The 8,693-nt window shown below is 40.5% G+C and overlaps 1 protein-coding gene across 1 annotated transcript in view; it reads left to right on the top strand.

Annotated features, from left to right (window-relative positions):
- Positions 1-2,743: 2,743 nt before the first annotated feature.
- The window catches only part of nim1ka (NIM1 serine/threonine protein kinase a), a 109,791-nt gene continuing 103,841 nt past the window's right edge, over positions 2,744-8,693 (top strand). The window contains exon 1 of the mRNA XM_039758613.1: positions 2,744-2,839. The gene's annotated coding sequence lies outside the window, so the exon portion shown is untranslated. The remainder of the gene's footprint in view (positions 2,840-8,693) is intronic.

The following is an 8,693-nucleotide window of genomic DNA, read 5'->3' as shown; positions in this document are numbered from 1 at the left end:
TGGTTGCCCTCATTTTCTCACACACCCAACAATTCACTTTGGAGTTAATAGTCTTATACTGGTATGCCGTATACAGCTGTTTTTTCCTTTGCAGCTTCTTTTTTTAACTCTTTATTAACCTACTGAAGTTTTTTTTTATTTCCTATTAATTCCAAATTTAGGTATGTACCTGTCCTGCATTACATGTGAAACATTTTTAAACCTCTTCAACTGCTCTTCGACTTTCTCCACACTTAAAAGCTTATCCCAGTTTACCCTCCTTAGACTTTGCCACATCTGCTCAAAGTTTGCCCTACCAAAGTTAAACTTAACAGTATAAATCTTAACATCCACACTGAACTGTATTATATTATGGTCACTTGGCCCTAGTGGCTCATTCACCTCTACAACCTCAATTCTATCCTGATTATTACAAAATACTAAATCTAGACATGCTGCACCCCATGTTGGTGCTTCTCATACTGTGTTAAAAAAAGTCACTGATTACTCCTAAAAACCCTATTACTCCATTTGCAAGGTTATTCCAATGAATATTTGGGCAGTTAAAGTCCCTAATGCCTATAATATGCCCCCGTAAACTTACCTTTTTAATATTTCTAAAAAGATGTGCATTGAAATTACTGTCTGCATTGGATGGTCTATAATACACTCCTAAAATGAGGCCTCTTTCTCTAAGGCTTGCCAGACGAAGCCACACGTCCTCACTAAGATGAGGATCATCGTCCAACTGAAGATTTATGTTTAAATTCTGTTTACCACACCTGCTTTTTGGTTCTGTCTATCCTTCCTAAAAAATGTGCATCCCTCTATTTTACCCTTCCTCACCCTTGGTATTTAGCCACTTGAATATGACCAAAGACTATATTTTTAATTAGAGCAAAGTATTTTTTCCTGGGTACACATGTGGGCTCATTACATGTGACATGATATGAAAAAAGTCATTTCAGAAAAGAAACCAAACATGTTTGAAAATTTATTGCCACATGTTTTTGATTTCAGTATTGTTTTTTAGTTTATTTAATTTGGCACAAATGGGATTCCTTAAGGTATATCTTTTTCTAAGCATATGAAAAAAGGTAAAGTAATTTGGTAAAAATGTAGTTGCTGTTCTTGGTGAAATTGAATTTTTATTTATTTTTTTCTCTTTAGAAATCATATAAACAAAGTGCCTTAGAATGAAATAATGACTTTTTTAGTATAGAAGCTAGTTTAGAGCTGTTAATTAACCTAATGTCTGAGTCTTTGGAAGAATCCACTCAGAAAAGGGGAGAACATGCAAACACCAGCAGACAATGGCTAGGGCAACAATGCAAACAATGCAGTTCAAGGCATTGGACTTGTTGGGCTGTAGTGCCAACAAGGCCAAATCAGGGATGTAATCTGAGTGAGTGCGCATGTGTGTGTGTGTCATATGTTTTATTTTTGTTTGCTCTTTTTTGTCTCGGACTGGACCAATTACAATAAAATTTAAAATACAAGACGTTGTGCAATGACATATATAACAAAATCTTGTATCTGAAATGTATTTAATTCTTTTAAATGTCATTTTACACATCCTTGCTGGTGAATACGTACAAAAAACTGCATAAGAAATACAGAATATCTGCAAGCTGTCACTGGGCCGGAGAGACATTAGAGCAGGTTGACTGATGGCTCTAAATTGCATTAAACTCCCCGCCGTCCATGGCCGATTCTTTCAACCCTGTGCTTGACATAAACAAGTTCATAAAATGGAGGCATATTTTGAACGATTAGAATCTTATTAACTCCTAGTCACGGTATTTCAAGCAATTTATCGTGTTCATTTTATACCATCCTAGGAAACTAGGTCTTAAATACCAGCCTTGCCACTGCCTTTATAGAGTTTACATTTTCAGTACACTAATACATTACTGTCCATACGTTCATTTTCATTTTTATGATAATTTTCTATCGAAATCAAAAGAATGAACAGGTACTAATGACTAATTTCAGTATTTGTCAGAAATGCAATAAAATGGGTAAAATGAGACGTAACGAGCTTGAGAGCAGAAGAGGAAACGGAACTCCACAACAGGACATTTTAGAAATTACGATTGGCATTCGGACGCGGGATGCCCACCCAGTCGCTCAGCAATGCCGCGTATTAAGTTCAGAATGGCCGAGAGCCGGCAGCATAGAGCATGCAATGACACTCTCACTCAGACCGAACCCGTTTCGATCCACCAATTAACCGAAAGGAAGCATGCGCCGACACCGGAGTACCTTGTAAAACACCGCACCGTAAACTCTCCACTGAACCGCTTCAAAACGGTCTCGGTGCCGTTGTCTTAACACAAAATCTTGCCTGTGTTGTGTGAAATCTGCGTGGCTCCCTTCAGCACCACGGAGAGCTCCGGCGTTTGTTCGCACACCTTCACCTACCTGGCGGGTTTTTATGTCTGTAGTTTCCCGGATTATATTTCAGTTGCCTGCACACGTGATACAGTATTTAATCATTTCGCGGCACGGCAGTCTATTCGCAAAAGTGAAATACTTTTGAACAACATCAACGTCAGACACCGTTCCTAAACTGCAGAAACTTTGCTTGCTCCTTAAATCCATTCACTCGACATGCAGTCAGAACGGATTCGCCAAGCCGCAAAGACTGCCGGCCTCTCTTCCGCGCCATTGGTTGCTCCTCCGTAGCTGGTGACGTGTGGCACGGCGCTGAGTGAAGTGGACAGGCTAAGCAGCTGGACACCAATACACGAGGCGTGATGTAGCTACCCTGGGCCTGCAGCGGGTTTTGGGGGTGTATTTGTTGCTACCCGTTGGCGTTTGTAAGTCTTTTCGGAACTACAGGCTGGAAATTAAACAGGTAAGTAATGGTGCTTTCGTGTATTTCCTAATGTGACCGCAGATGAGGAACGGACGTCGGAGTTTGGCTTAATACCCACGTAGAAAGCAGGATATCGGATTGTGAGAATTATTGCTATAAACGCCGCGCATCCGGCTTCACTAAGAAAGGGGCGTGGAGCGAGAATCGCGACCCTGCTTGTCTGCGTTCAGGTTTGGTGGCAATCCACGTACTGTACTGTTCATCCACTTCGGCTTGAGCCGCTGATGCTTTATTTTCGCAATACACCGTATTGGATACGGAGAGAGTTTATTATTCCACGCTCCCGTTATTCCGAAGCCGTTTAGTTCGAGGTGAGTAGGAGCCAAACCAGAGAGCAGCAGCGCCAGGCAGGAATGCATCCCATTGTAAGGGACAGCCCCGGACTCATGGACTTTAACGAGGGCAGTGGAAAGGGAAAGGAGGAATTCAGCACCAACAGTATTAATCTGCGTAAATCACACGTGTGGGAACAAAAATTCAACTTGGGATCGTGCAGCTCGAGAAACAAGCTGTCCAAAATGCACGTTGGTAGAATCAAAAAAGTAAGGCGTTTTTAATGCATTCTATAAAATCTATAGACGTCAAGTGTTCTGTGGTCTACCATAAAAATTATTATCATTCATCTCTATATACACTCACTGAGCAAATTATTAGGCAAACCTGTGCACCTGCTTATCCATGCAGTTCTCTAATCTGCCATGTCATGTGGCAGCAGCGCAATGCCTGAAATCAAGCTGACACCAGCCAGGAGCTTCAGTTAATGTTCACATCAAACACCAGATTGGGGGAAAAATGTGATCTCAGTGATTTCGATCGTGGCATGATTGCTGGCACCAGAGGGGCAGGTTTTCTGGGATTTTCATGCACAACAGTTTACCCAAAAAAAAACAAAAAAAAAAAACATCCAGCGATTGGCAGTTCTGTGGACAGAAACGCCTTGTTGGTAAGATAGTTCAGAGGAGAATGGCCAGACTAGTTTGAGCTGACAGAAAGGCTACGATAACTCAGAAGAGCATCTCAGAATGCACAACAGAACAAACCTTTAGGCGGATGGGCTACAATAAACCCAAGGACATGTTGGATTCCATTTTGGGGCCATAGTTGGCACAGGCTCAACAAAACTGGATAGTTGAAGATTTGAAAAAAACAGTCTGGTCTGATGAATCTTGATTTCTGCTGAGGCATACAGATAGCTGGTTTAGAATTTGGCACCAACAGCATGAATCCATTCATGTAGCCTGCCTTGTATCAACTGGCAGGCTGGTGGTGATGTTGTAATGGTGTGAGGAATGTTTTCTTGGCATCCTTTGGGCCTGTTAACACTAATCAATCATCACTTGAGTGCAATGGCCTATTTGAGTATTGTTGATGACCATCCGCCCCTACTTTGCTACTGTTTACCCACTTTCAAATGGCTACTTCAATCCTAATAATGCACCATGTCTCGAAGTCTACAACTGGTCTTGTGAACATGACAGTAAGTTTAGTGTTTTTCAGTGGCCCTCCCAAGTCACTGGATCTGAATCTAGTAGAACACCTGTGGGATGTGGAGGAACATCAGATTTGCAGCATGTGCAGCTGACAAATCTACAGAAATTATGTGATGTGATCACGTCAATAAGGACCAGACTCAGAAAGGATTTTTTACGAAGAATTGAGGTGGTTTTGGGAGCAAAATGAGGCCTTACCCAGTATTTGCAGAATAGTATAGTGTTCAGGTCTCAATCCAGGTGGTTCATCGACGTGCTATCAGAGCAAGCTTCTAATTATTTGTTCAGTGTGTGCATATTCATTTCTATAATATAATCACTCTCTTTCATTTCAGCTTTTTAAAGATGAAACAAAACGTACATGTATGCTAATGTTAAAATATTTTTTTTTCTAGATTTTTTGAGTTCAAAATCCCAGATAATGTCACCAAATCCAACTCAACAAAAAGTAGTTCATTCTTTGACTTTAGACAACATGGATCAAGTCGTTTTTGACATTTTTTTCACTGAGCACTTTGCAGTTAGTAATCCTTGGAGGCACTTTGGAAGTGCATCTTGCTACCTGTCTTTCACGAAGGTGTCAGGAAGATTCACTATGACTCAATTTCGTTTTTTCTGTTTCATTATTTTTGCAGATATAATTGAAAATTTGCAAAATGATTCATCATCATCATCAACAACAACTTCTTCTTTCGGCTGCTCCCGTTAGGGGTTGCCACGGCAGATCATCTTTTTCCATACCTTTCTGTCTTCTGCATCTTACTCTGTTAATCCACCGTCTGCATGTCCTCTATCACCACATCCATAAACCTTCTCTTAGGCCTTCCTCTTTTCCTCTTCCCTGGCAGCTCTATCTTTAACATCCTTCTCCCAATATACTCAGCATCTCTCCTCTGCACATGTCCAAACCAGCACAATCTCGCCTCTCTGACTTTGTCTCCCTACCATCCAATCTGAGCTGACCCTCTAATGTCCTCATTTCAAATCCTATCCATCTTCGTCTCACCCAGTGGAAATGTTAGCATCTTTAACTCTGCCACCTCCAGCTCTGTCTCCTGCTTTCTGGTCAGTGCCAGTGTCTCTAACCCATATAACATAGCTGGTCTCACTCCCATCCTGTAGCCCAGTGAAAGGCGACCTTTTTCGAGTTGCGGCGCACTAAGTCCAAAAATTTTCTTTCGCGGCGCACATGAGGGACTGCCCATAAATAAAGTCGTGACGAGAATAAACTATGTATGAATTTTAATTAATGAAGTTTAATTAAAATTAAATTAAAATAAAAAGCGAGTGATAATCGTTGAGAATTAAATTATAAGGAAGTATCAAATGCTTGCATCACAACAAAATGTTTTTCACCACGAAGAAATGGAAAAAGTCACGGAGTTTAAAAAGTTTACTTTGTTGATCAGCGGTGTTACAGTCAAAATAAGGTTAATTTTTCCACAGTAATACTCAGACGATTAAGTGGTGAGGGCTGCAGCTACAGCGATACTCTCTCGTCGGCAAGAGCCGAAATGTAGCGTTTGTATTTTCTCGTTCTGTATTTGCTCCGCCTTCTTCTATTTGAACAGTGAGCGAGATCTTCTAACAACGAGACTTTTTAAGTCTCACGAGATGTGTTTTTGACACCGCTGGTGTTGATATTATGATGAATGGTGAACAGCGAAAATTTTAACTTGCATTCAAAATAAATACATTCGTTTATTCAACAATCTGATTATCCATTATCTGTTTTTCCAACATACATTTTTTATGTTTTTAATCAACCAAAAGTTCAAAAACACTAGCAATTTTAAATATTTTACAAAAGTTTTCGCGGCGCCCCTAGAAAATTCCACGGCACACCGGTTGCCCGACAATGCTAGACCTTCCCTTTCACTCTTGCTGATACCCGTCTGTCACAAATCACTCCTGACACTCTTCTCCACCCATTCCACCCTGCTGCACTCTCTTTTTCTCCTCTCTTCTACAATCCCTGTTACTCTGAATTGTTGATCCCAAGTATTTAAACTCATCCACCTTCACCAACTCTCGTGAACAATGTAGCAAAAGTGCTTTACAAGATTAAATAAAAAGGAAATTAATATAAAACATAAAAAATAAGATTTGGCAATAATATTATACACTGTGTAACAAAGAAAAAGGTAAGGTCAGTTAAGCAGGAGGACAGAAAAAAAAACTCTCATTAGGCTGGAGAAAAAAACAAAATCTGCAGGGGTTGCAAGGCCAAAAGACCGCCCAGCTTCCACTGGGCATTCTATGTAACATAAATGATCTCAATCAATCCTCATGGTTTTCAGGCTTCAGATGAAAGAATTTGATGATGATGGTCATGTGGGCATCTGGGACACCCGCCATTCAATCCATAAATGCAAGGATCAGCGTGGTACCTTGCTCAGGTAGTAGTGGTGCAGATCGCCACCACAGAAGGACAGGAACAGACAGCAGAGGATATCACAGATTAGTACAGAATTGCAGAACCCAGATGAAAATGATAATTCATTGCCCATACAGTAATCCCTCCTCGATCGCGGGGGTTGCGTTCCAGACCCCCCGCGATAGGTGAAAATCCGCGAAGTAGAAACAATATGTTTGTGTGGTTATTTTTGTATATTTTAAGCCCTTATAAACTCTCCCACACTGTTAACATTATTAGAGCCCTCTAGACATGAAATAACACCCTTTAGTCAAACGTTTAAACTGTGCTTCATTACAAGACAGAGATGGCAGTTCTTTCTCACAATTAAAAGAATGCAAACATATCTTATCTTCAAAGGAGCACCGTGAAGAGCAGGCGCTCGCTAAGAAAAGCAAACAATCAAAAAATCAATACCTGCTTTTAAGTATACAGAAGCACCGCGATAAAGCGGCATTTTGTAGAGGAGCGTCCGTGTCCTCTGTGCAAACAGCCCCCTCTGCTCACACCCCCTCCGTCAGGCAGAGAGAATGAGACAGAGAGAAGCAAACAAAACAAGCGCCACGCGGGAAGCATATCTTATAGCATTGAGGAGTTTTAGTTAATATGTAATACGTGCTCTGATTGGGTAGCTTCTAAGCCATCCGCCAATAGCGTCCCTTGTATGAAATCAACTGGGCAATCAAACTGAGGAAGCATGTAACCTAAATTAAAAGACCCATTGTCCGCAGAAAGCGGCGAACCAGTGAAAAATCTGTGATATATATTTAGATGTGCTTACATTTAAAATCCGCGATAGAGTGAAGCCGCGAAAGTCAAAGCGCGATATAGCCAGGGATTACTGTATAGTCTTAAAAGCTATAGGGGAAATGTAGCTACAAAAAGCCATTTTAAAATAATGGGTTCTTAGCAGTTTTTTGAATTGTTCTACAGTACTAGCCTAGCAAATTTTATATTCATTTCATGTTCAAGTCAACACGATATTAAGTCAGTTAGCTTTTGGTAATCTTGCAAATAGTGTTTGAACTGTTTAAGATATTAAGTATCAAACTTTGTTTTATTTTTTGTTTGGTGTTCTAAAGGTGTGTATAGGAAGAGTCCATGGCTGGTTTGTTTGTATATATTTGACTTCTAGGTGATGGTCGGCAAGAAAACTGACAAAGTAATCGTGTAGATGTTTAATTCCAGACATGCTAGTCTTGTTTCTTTACATTCTCACTTTCTTTCTCCCTGTCAGGCCATAACAGAGTTGGGCTCTTTAACCTCCTTGACATCTCAGTAAACAGCATGACAGTTGTCATAATATTCACAGAGCTCTCTTGTTTGGCTTGTACAAACGTTCTTTTCTGGCTGACTTAACATTTTCTTCCTTGGCATAGCACGATAGCACGTTCCACAGAGGTAGCCTTTCAGATTTTTGAACCACTGGTAGACACATGGGACACATCTAGAGAGCAGGTTGGCTGTGACATGATTTTGAATGCTCAGAGGAGCCTGTACAATCTGCACAGTGTGAGTTGGTGGCATTGGCATGAAGCACAAGGGTAACGGTTGACAGATTTCCTCTGTACTTTTCCCTGATTGACTACTGCAGAGATCAAAGCAAATTGCCATAATAATGACTGGTTGTTTCAAATATTTGAGACATGTATTTAAAATGGACATCAGCGCACAGTCAACATCATGAAAAATTGTAACTATGATCTTGACAATAATGGTTTGGACTTTCAATTTCTTGCGTGCGGGAGAATCAACGTGCATCCATTGTTTCAGTTGTTGTTTGGTTGTGGCGATTTACTCAAGTTTCATCCCTAGTTATGGCACAGTTTTTACATTTTTCACTGTGCAAACTCATTAGCTGAAGATTCTTCTTGGAACATTGAATGTGTTATCGCTTCATTTCAGGAGTCAGTATTCTGGGCATGTG

This window comes from Polypterus senegalus, chromosome 7 (assembly GCF_016835505.1).
Source record: "Polypterus senegalus isolate Bchr_013 chromosome 7, ASM1683550v1, whole genome shotgun sequence".
NCBI classification, from domain to species: domain Eukaryota; kingdom Metazoa; phylum Chordata; class Cladistia; order Polypteriformes; family Polypteridae; genus Polypterus; species Polypterus senegalus.
The sequence above is the reverse complement of the archived record's forward strand: the minus strand, read 5'-3'. Positions and strand labels throughout refer to the sequence as shown.